A 9,047-nucleotide genomic window follows, 5' to 3' on the forward strand; every position below is an offset into this window, starting at 1 on the left:
AAGAATAGTCCACATGAATGTTTTTCCAGTACCACCAAAACCATGGACAAAAAACATACCACCTTTGTCGTGATTCACAGAGTGAATGATTTCTTCATAAACACGTCTTTGCTCATCAGTTAGCATTGGTAACAACTTATCGTACAATTCCTGTTGTTTATGAGGCTTATATATTTTTTCATCTGTGATACGCCTATTTACTCCTGTCTTCATGATACTATCATCTGGTTTAGGCATTTTCTCGAAGGCTGTAAGAGACGTCCTATTCGATCGCAACATAAGTTCTATTTCAGTTAAACATATATTTTCTGTCTGAGCCCATGTCAACATTAGACCTACCATAGTAAGTTAAACACTTATTTATAATCTTGTCTTGCGGAAAAAAAAATATTATCAATTAAATTAAAATCATTTTGATATACCTTGATCATTTCTGCGTCTCCTTTCTTTAAACAAAATATCCTCGCACAAGATGTCCTTTGTTTTATTCCAAACTTCCAGAGGACCAGTTAAACTCTTTGTATGCAGTAGGATCACAAATAATTTTCTGAATTATTTGTATTCCTTATCGTCACCTGCTTCATTTATAGCCGCAATGTATTCCTTATCGTCGTCTAGTAATCCCAATGCATAGCAAGCTTCCTGAAAATTCTTAAAGAACACCGTTGACTGTTTTTAAATAGTCAAAGGTTGTTGGTCCTAGAATCTTATTAAGCAAAACTCTCAAGTAATAGGCTTTTCCTACAGATGGCGGTACGTATGTAATCCTGCCTATTGCAAAACTTTTTCGCTTCTCCGACCTTGGCTTCCAAAGTTTTTCTTTCTTATTCCACACAAATTTAGATGGAAATTCAGCATACGTGAGTTCTCTAGCTTGGGGATATATCTTGTTGCATTCCATCCAGCCCAAAAATTTAGAAGTTCTGTTCGTTGTACGGTGCAAGACATCTTCTATTGGATCATCCTCTTTGTAAATAGCCAATTCTTGTCCTGGAAGATGAAACGGGAGCTTTTCTACAGGTGTAGTACGATAACAAATCGGGAAAGCAAATATTCGCCAAGAGGCCTCACATGCAGATACATATCTAAAAAGGCTTGAATTAGTTGGATAAAAATATGAGAATGTTTGACAAATTGTATAAACAGTTATTACCTGCAATTGAAATACTTTTTGATTTCATTTTCTTGATCTTTTCCTCCTACGTTGGCTCTAACATAATCCGGACCTTTAGTGATGTACTTGAACAAATACTTTACTGAATGTGTATGATTGCACCACTCAACATTTATATGAGCACAAAAACGAAGAGACAAATCACGATTCTAGGGAATAACATAACTATTATCGTATTGAAAACCCCTTTTTTCCACAACTCTCCCATCGTTTTGTCGTCTATATATTGGATAACCAGCATCGTCGACAATAGTATTATCCATGTATGGCTTTGGGAAGAATTTAGTGCATTGTCTACTATTCATGCAGACACTATCTCTATTCATAGGAACACAAAGACCATGAATCATCACATCAAAAACAACTTCGTATAAATACTTATCCACCTCTTTATCAGGAATTTCAGCACTTATGAATTTATCAATGTCGTCTGTTGTACGCATCTTATTGTCTGGATGTAAAAACAGAATCATGTGCGCATGAGGCAGACCGCTTTTCTGAAATTCTATTGTATACATTGCTGAAAAATATTAAATCAAAAAAATATTAATATATTTACACTTTCCGGAAGACTGATTGAAATTATAATAAATATTATGAAACATACCAGAATTTACGATACCAAATGTTTTTTCCTTTGTCACTTGGTCCAATAATCTATCAAGTTTCATCTTGAAAACTCAGCTGCATATATCAGGTCTATCTTCTTTACTAAGACGATGCCTTTGTAGATAACGATCTATTTCAGGCCCTCTTGGGTTGCACGTAAAGGTTATGAAAAGATCAGGAAATCCTTAATACTTGCAAGTAGCCATGACGTCTAGATAATGTTGCGCATATATCTCTTTCCACCTGTAAACGATGACGGAATAAAAATTCTCTTTCCGTGTTGTGCAAGATCTCCATGTCCTTTTTCAGCAGCTTTTATTATCTTATTAACTCTTTCAGTTCGAAGTTTGCTTTGGTTGATCCAAATGTAGTTCAACCTGTTTGATTCTATAGTAGTGAATGCATCGACTAAAAACTGCTGGAATAATTTGCCTGCCATAACAACAATCGAAGATTCTTCATATCTTTCAAATACTCTATATGTATAAAATTCTCTCATGGTGACCATTTTTCTTTTACGTCCACGGGTATCCACAAACCCTATATCGATGCCTAATCTGTAACCATCTTCACCATAAGGGAACAACAATGGGTATTGTAAAGGTAAGTACGCGGGAAGAAGTTAACTTATCCGCTGTAAATTTCCCGAACGACTTTCTATAACAATGCCAATTTTAAAAAATATAATAATTATGATTAGTATGACAAATATTTCTATACATATTTAACATTATTAATGATTACCTAAATGCGTAAATTCTATTAGATACTTCGTTATATACGTCATGTATATATAATTGTAAAAACATTGGTTCCTTGCCAGGTTCTGGTAAAATATCACCAATACGATGATAGTTTTTGTAACGCCCGCGTACCAAAACTCTGCGTTTTGGGGGTGGGTGTCGATCGACACTCATGTGGTGTCGGTCGACACCACTTATTTCTGGTTCGACCAGATTGATTTAATTATCGATTTGGATCGGTTTGGTTTAGGAAAAACCATTAAACCGAGATATTTAAGTGGGAAAACGACCTAGGTCGTGTTTTATTTTTGTCTTGGTCGCCGTTTGTTGTTTTTGACAGAGATTGAGGAGAAAACAGTTTCTAAGAGTTCTTGTGAGAGTTTGTGAGATTTGAAGACATTTTTGGAGAGATCTTGCTGTGAGAGTGAAGATCCAATGCTAGGAACGTGGTGGGAAGGTTACTGTGGTGGTAGCTTCGTCCTTTGGGCTTAGATCTCTTTGTTGGCTAAGGTGAGTGCATGACCATGGCTTATCTAAGCTACGATCTTTGTTTCTGTGATATTGTGTGTTGTTTGGTTGTTTGTTTTTGGTTGTTTGTGAGTTTTCGTAGCTCCTGAGGCTTGGATTCGTTCGTGGGATTGTGTGGGACAAAGAGGAGAAGTTTGGAGGCGAGATTTGGAGGTTATGTTCGAAGGAAATCACTGCTCGACAGTGGTGTCGGTCGACACTAACGCGAGGACGGCTCGGGAACTTAGCGAGTGTCGGTCGACACCATGTGGAGGTGTCGGTCGACACCGTTAGGGGTTCGGGGGTGTCGAGCAGGTGTCGGTCGACACACAAGTGGTGTTGGTCGACACCAGATGCCCAGTGTCGGTCTACACCTTCTGGTATCGGTCGACACTCTTCCGACAGTAATCGGATCGTGTCGGGTCACTTGTTCATGTTCCTGGTTTGTTTTATTGTTGTTGTTTGTGGCATGAAAGATCTTATTGCTTGTGTATATAGCCCAATAGATGGGAGGATTTCCTCACTGAGTATTTATCAAATATTCATGCATCTCAATTTGTGTTTGTGGTGCAGGTAAAAGCAAATTGTGATCGTGGAATCAAGGCAATGAAGAGGAAGATGTTCTAGGGACTCGATTGGATGTTGTTTGGCATTGCTAGGTTGCTAGAGTTGGGTCTTTAGAACTTATAAGGTTGCCGGTTCCTTGGTTTCCTATTGTTTGACATTGAAATGGTTAGGATTGGTTGTTGGTTATTCTATTATGGATTAATATTGAATTATTGGTTCAGTTGGTTATTTAATTGGTATTGCTATTCCGCTGTTGTTTGTGATTGTGGTTAGGTGGCTAGTGGGTATGGGACCACTAGTCATAGTTATTTATATTATTATTATTTATTATTAAAAAAAACGGGTCAGGTCGTTTCAGTTTGGTATNCCCTTACGGTTCTAGGTTTGGGTTCACTAGGTTTCTGTTGTGTTGTCTGGGATTGCATGTCTTGATTAATTATGTGAGTTAGTCAATTGTGTGTGGCATGGAGTCCTAGAACATCTTCCTCGAGCCTACATTGTGATTCCACGGTGAGTTTTGGTTTTGTGTTTTGTTTATTGTATGCTTAGCCTTCTGCTCATGGAAGTGCAGATGGTTAGAGAGGATGCTGTTGCTGGTCGTGGTCGTGGACGCGGACGTGCTCGTGGTAGGGGCAGAGTCCTAGTGGTTAGTGAGACTGCGGACCAGAGTGTGACATCAGAGGGTGTCGGTGAGTCGCAGGGTGTCCAGGGGGATTCCATGAGTGTGGCCGGAGGGGGCGGTGTTGATGCTCCAGTAGCCGGTGATGTTAGGGCCCCAGGTGAGGGTTTCCCAGTGGGTGGAGTCCCGGGTTTGCTGGCACAGTTGTTGGAGCGGTTGCCACCTATGGTACCGGCTCAGGCTTAGGTAGTGCCACCAATGGTGGCGGAGGAGCGGCAGCCAGTGGTTGCGGATATGGGAGTCCATTCTCGTTATATCAGCATGCTGACAAAGATGGGCCGTATTGGTACCGAGCGGTTTTCGGGAGGTACAGATCCTACCGCTGTGGATGCGTGGAGGAGGAGTATGGAACGTAACTTCCATACTCTGAGGTGTCCTGAGGGGTTTTGGGAGGACATTGGGGTCCACTATTTGTCTGGTGATGCTCAGTTGTGGTGGAGTTCTGTGGCAACCAGGAGAGTGTAGAGGGAGATGTCTTGGGCTGACTTCATCTTGGAGTTCAACCGCAAGTATTTCCCTAGGGAGGCACTGGATAGGTTGGAGGTGCAGTTCCTTCAGCTAGCTCAGGGGACTCGGTCAGTGCGGGAGCTTGACTTGGAGTTCAGTCGACTTTTGAGGTACAAGGGTCGAGATTTGGAGTCTGAGGAGGCTCAGATCAGGAGGTTCTTGAGGGCCCTACATGATGACTTGAGGGTTCACTGTAGGGGGCGAAGTTATGCTTCGCGTGCATAGCTGGTTGAGACTGCAGCAGGGATTGAGGAGGATATCCGGGCACAATCAATGGCGGCTAGCCCAACATNTCCCTAGGGAGGCACTGGATAGGTTGGAGGTGCAGTTCCTTCAGCTAGCTCAGGGGACTCGGTCAGTGCGGGAGCTTGACTTGGAGTTCAGTCGACTTTTGAGGTACAAGGGTCGAGATTTGGAGTCTGAGGAGGCTCAGATCAGGAGGTTCTTGAGGGCCCTACATGATGACTTGAGGGTTCACTGTAGGGGGCGAAGTTATGCTTCGCGTGCATAGCTGGTTGAGACTGCAGCAGGGATTGAGGAGGATATCCGGGCACAATCAATGGCGGCTAGCCCAACATTCCAGCCTAGTAGGGCTCAGCATCAGGGAGGTTCTAGCAAGGGCGGTAAGCCTGCGCAGGGAACCAAGCGGAAGTGGGAGGCTAGGCAGACGTCGAGTGGTGCGAGTTGCTTCAGGTGTGGGAGCAAGGATCACAAGATTGCTAGCTGTCCCAAGAGGAGTGCCCCGTCGACAGCAGATCGTGTGTGCTATTATTGCAGGGAGCCAGGGCACATCAAGCTCTATTGTCCCAAGTTGCAGCTGGTAGCAGTGGCGGCGTTGCAGCAGGTGGCATGGGTTTACACGACAATAGAGACTGGTGGAACCAGCGCCGGGGCGATTACAGGTATAATCTCTGATACTTTGTCATTGTGAATTCTTAGTAAGTTCAGGTTTTATGTTGTCTTGTGATAAAGTGTTAGGTTCTCAACACATGAGGTTTGTGTAGGGACCTTGTTGGTGGGCGGGTTTAAGTCCCACGTTATGTTTGATTCTGGAGCTACTCATAGCTTCATTACCCCGGAGTGTGCAGAGAGTGCGGGTATCGTGGGAGATCCCGGAGAGCGTACAAGAGTTGTCAGAGTTGCTGGAGGCAAGTTTCTGAGGGTCATTGGTCGAGCGAGGGGTATCGATATTCAGATCGCGGGAGCATCTTGACCTGCGGATTTGCTTATCAGCCCAGTGGAGTTGTTTGACGCTATCCTGGGGATGGACTGGTTGCATCGGCATATGGTTCATCTGGATTGTCATCGTGGTAGAGTGGAGTTTGAGCGTTCAGGAGGGAAGTTGGTTTTTCAGGGGATTAGACCGACTTCGGGAAGTCTCGTGATCTCGTCCATTCAGGCTGGGAAGATGATCGAGAAGGGCCGTGAGGGTTATTTGGTTACTATATCTATGCCAGAGTCAGTGGGGAAGTCTACGGTTAGCGGTATTCAGGTTGTAGAGGAGTTTGAGGACGTGTTTCAGTTGTTGTAGGGATTACCACCTTCTCGGTCTGATCCTTTTACGATTGAACTGGAACCAGAAACGACACCGTTATCCAAGGCTCCTTACAGGATGGCTCCAGCAGAGATGGCAGAGCTGAAGAAACAGCTAGAGGATTTGTTGAGCAAGGGATTCATCCGTCCTAGTGTATCACCGTGGGGAGTGCCAGTGTTATTAGTTAAGAAGAAGGATGGGAGTTTCCGCTTATGTATTGATTACAGATGTCTCAACCGGGTCACTGTGAAGAACAAGTACCCGCTTCCGAGGATCGATGAGTTGTTGGATCAGTTGAGAGGTGCTACTTGGTTCTCCGAGATAGATCTGGCGTCGGGTTATCATCAGATCCCGATAGATGAGGCGGATTTGAGGAAGACTGCTTTCAGCACGAGGTATGGGCATTATGAGTTTGTCATGATGCCGTTTCGGTTGACTAACACACCAGCTGCGTTTATGAGATTGATGAACAGCATGTTTCAGGAGTTTCTGGACGTGTCTGTCATCATTTTCATCGACGACATCATGGTTTATTGTAAGAGTCCTGAAGAGCATGCAGTGCATTTGAGGGCAGTTCTGGAGAAGCTGCGGGAGCAGAAGTTGTTTGCTAAGTTGAGCAAGTATAATTTCTGGCAGCGTGAGATGGGTTTTCTGGGTCACATTGTGTCTGCAGATGGAGTTTCTGTAGATCCGGAGAAGATTCAGGCTATCAGGGATTGGCCTAGACCGCAAAATGCCATGGAGTTCAGGAGTTTTCTCGGGTTGGCAGGGTATTACAGGAGATTTGTGCAGGGGTTTGCGAGCAGAGCACGTCCTATGACTAAGTTGACGGGGAATGATGTTTCTTTTGTCTGGTCACAGGAGTGTGAGGAGGGCTTTGCAAGCCTGAAGGAGATGTTGACTATTGCTCCGGTGTTGGCCTTGCCTGAGCAGGGGGAACCCTATGTGGTTTATACAGATGCATCCAGAGTTGGTTTGGGATGTGTGTTGATGCAGCATGGGAAGGTGATTGCCTATGCTTTGCGGCAGTTGCGGAAGCATGAGGACACCTATCGTACTCATGACTTGGAGATGGGTGCTGTAGTTTTTGCCCTGAAGATTTGGAGATCGTATCTTTATGGTGCAAAAGTACATGTGTTTACAAATCATAAGAGCCTGAAGTATATATTCACTCAGCCCGAGCTGAATTTGAGGTAGAGGCGGTGGATGGAGCTGGTGGCGGATTATGATTTGGAGATAGCCTACCACCCTGGTAAGGCTAACTTGGTTGCAGATGCTTTGAGTCGGAAGCGGGCGGCTTCGGCTCAGGAGCAGGATATGGATTCTCTGGTAGGAGAGATCAGTGCGTTTAGCTTGTGTGCGGTTTCTCAGGAGCCGTTGGGTTTGGTTGTAGCTGATAGAGCAGATCTGTTGAGCAGAGTGCGATTGGCTCAGGAGTCGGATTTGGGGCTGGTGAATGCCTAAAAGGATGTTGACTCAGAGTATCAGGTTTCGGCTAATGGCACTATTCTGGTGCATGGGCGGATCTGTGTGCCCAAGGATGAGGAGTTGAGGCAGGAGATTCTGAGAGAGGCTCATGCGAGCATGTTCTCTATTCATCCAGGAGCAACTAAGATGTATCGTGATCTCAAGAGGTACTATCACTGGGTCGGGATGAAGAAGGATGTGGCTAGTTGGGTTGCGAGGTGCGATGTGTGTCAGCTAGTGAAGGCAAAGCATCAGGTACCAGGTGGTTTGCTAAAGAGTCTTCCCATTCCAGAGTGGAAGTGGGATATGATTACTATGGACTTCGTGGTTGGTTTGCCACTGTGGTGGGTCATTGTGGACCGGTTGACTAAGTCGGCACATTTTCTGGCCATTAAGAAGACTGATGGAGCAGCAGTCTTGGCTAAGAAGTATGTGAAGGAGATAGTCAGGTTTCATGGGGTGCCAGCGAGCATAGTGTCTGATAGGGATTCCAAGTTCACTTCGGTGTTTTGGAAGGCATTTCAGGCAGAGATGGGCACCAAGGTGCATATGAGTACAGCTTATCATCTCCAGACAGATGGACAGTCAGAGAGGACGATCCAGACATTGGAGGATTTGCTGAGGATGTGTGTGTTAGATTGGGGTTGCCATTGGGCAGATCATTTGAGCTTGGTAGAGTTTGCTTACAACATCATTTACCAGGCCTGTATCGGGATGGCACCTTATGAGGCTTTGTATGGGAGGCCATGTCGTACACCGTTATGCTGGACTCAGGTGGGGGAGAGGAGCATGTACGGGGCAGATTTTGTTCAGGAGACCTCGGAGAAGATTCGGGTGCTCAAGCTGAACATGAAGGAAGCTCAGGATCGGCAGAGGAGTTATGCCGATAGGAGGAGGAGAGATCTTGAGTTTCAGGTTGGAGATAGAGTGTACCTCAAAATGGCTATGTTGCGGGGTCCGAACAAGTCATTGACTGAGAATAAGTTGAGTCTGAGGTATATGGGTCCGTTCAGAGTGATTGAGCGGGTTGGACCAGTGGCATATAGGTTGTNAGAGTGGAAGTGGGATATGATTACTATGGACTTCGTGGTTGGTTTGCCACTGTGGNGTGGCTGGAGCGGGAATGGAGTATTCCAGCCCATCTCTCTTGTTACTTGGTCGCTTGGAGTGGTTGGTTGTGCAACTCAGTAACAAGATGAGGTGGTATTNCAGCCCAACATGACTTTGGAGGCGAGACCAGTGAGGGTTCTCGAGAGAAGG

This window comes from Camelina sativa, chromosome 3 (assembly GCF_000633955.1).
Source record: "Camelina sativa cultivar DH55 chromosome 3, Cs, whole genome shotgun sequence".
Lineage (NCBI taxonomy): Eukaryota > Viridiplantae > Streptophyta > Magnoliopsida > Brassicales > Brassicaceae > Camelina > Camelina sativa.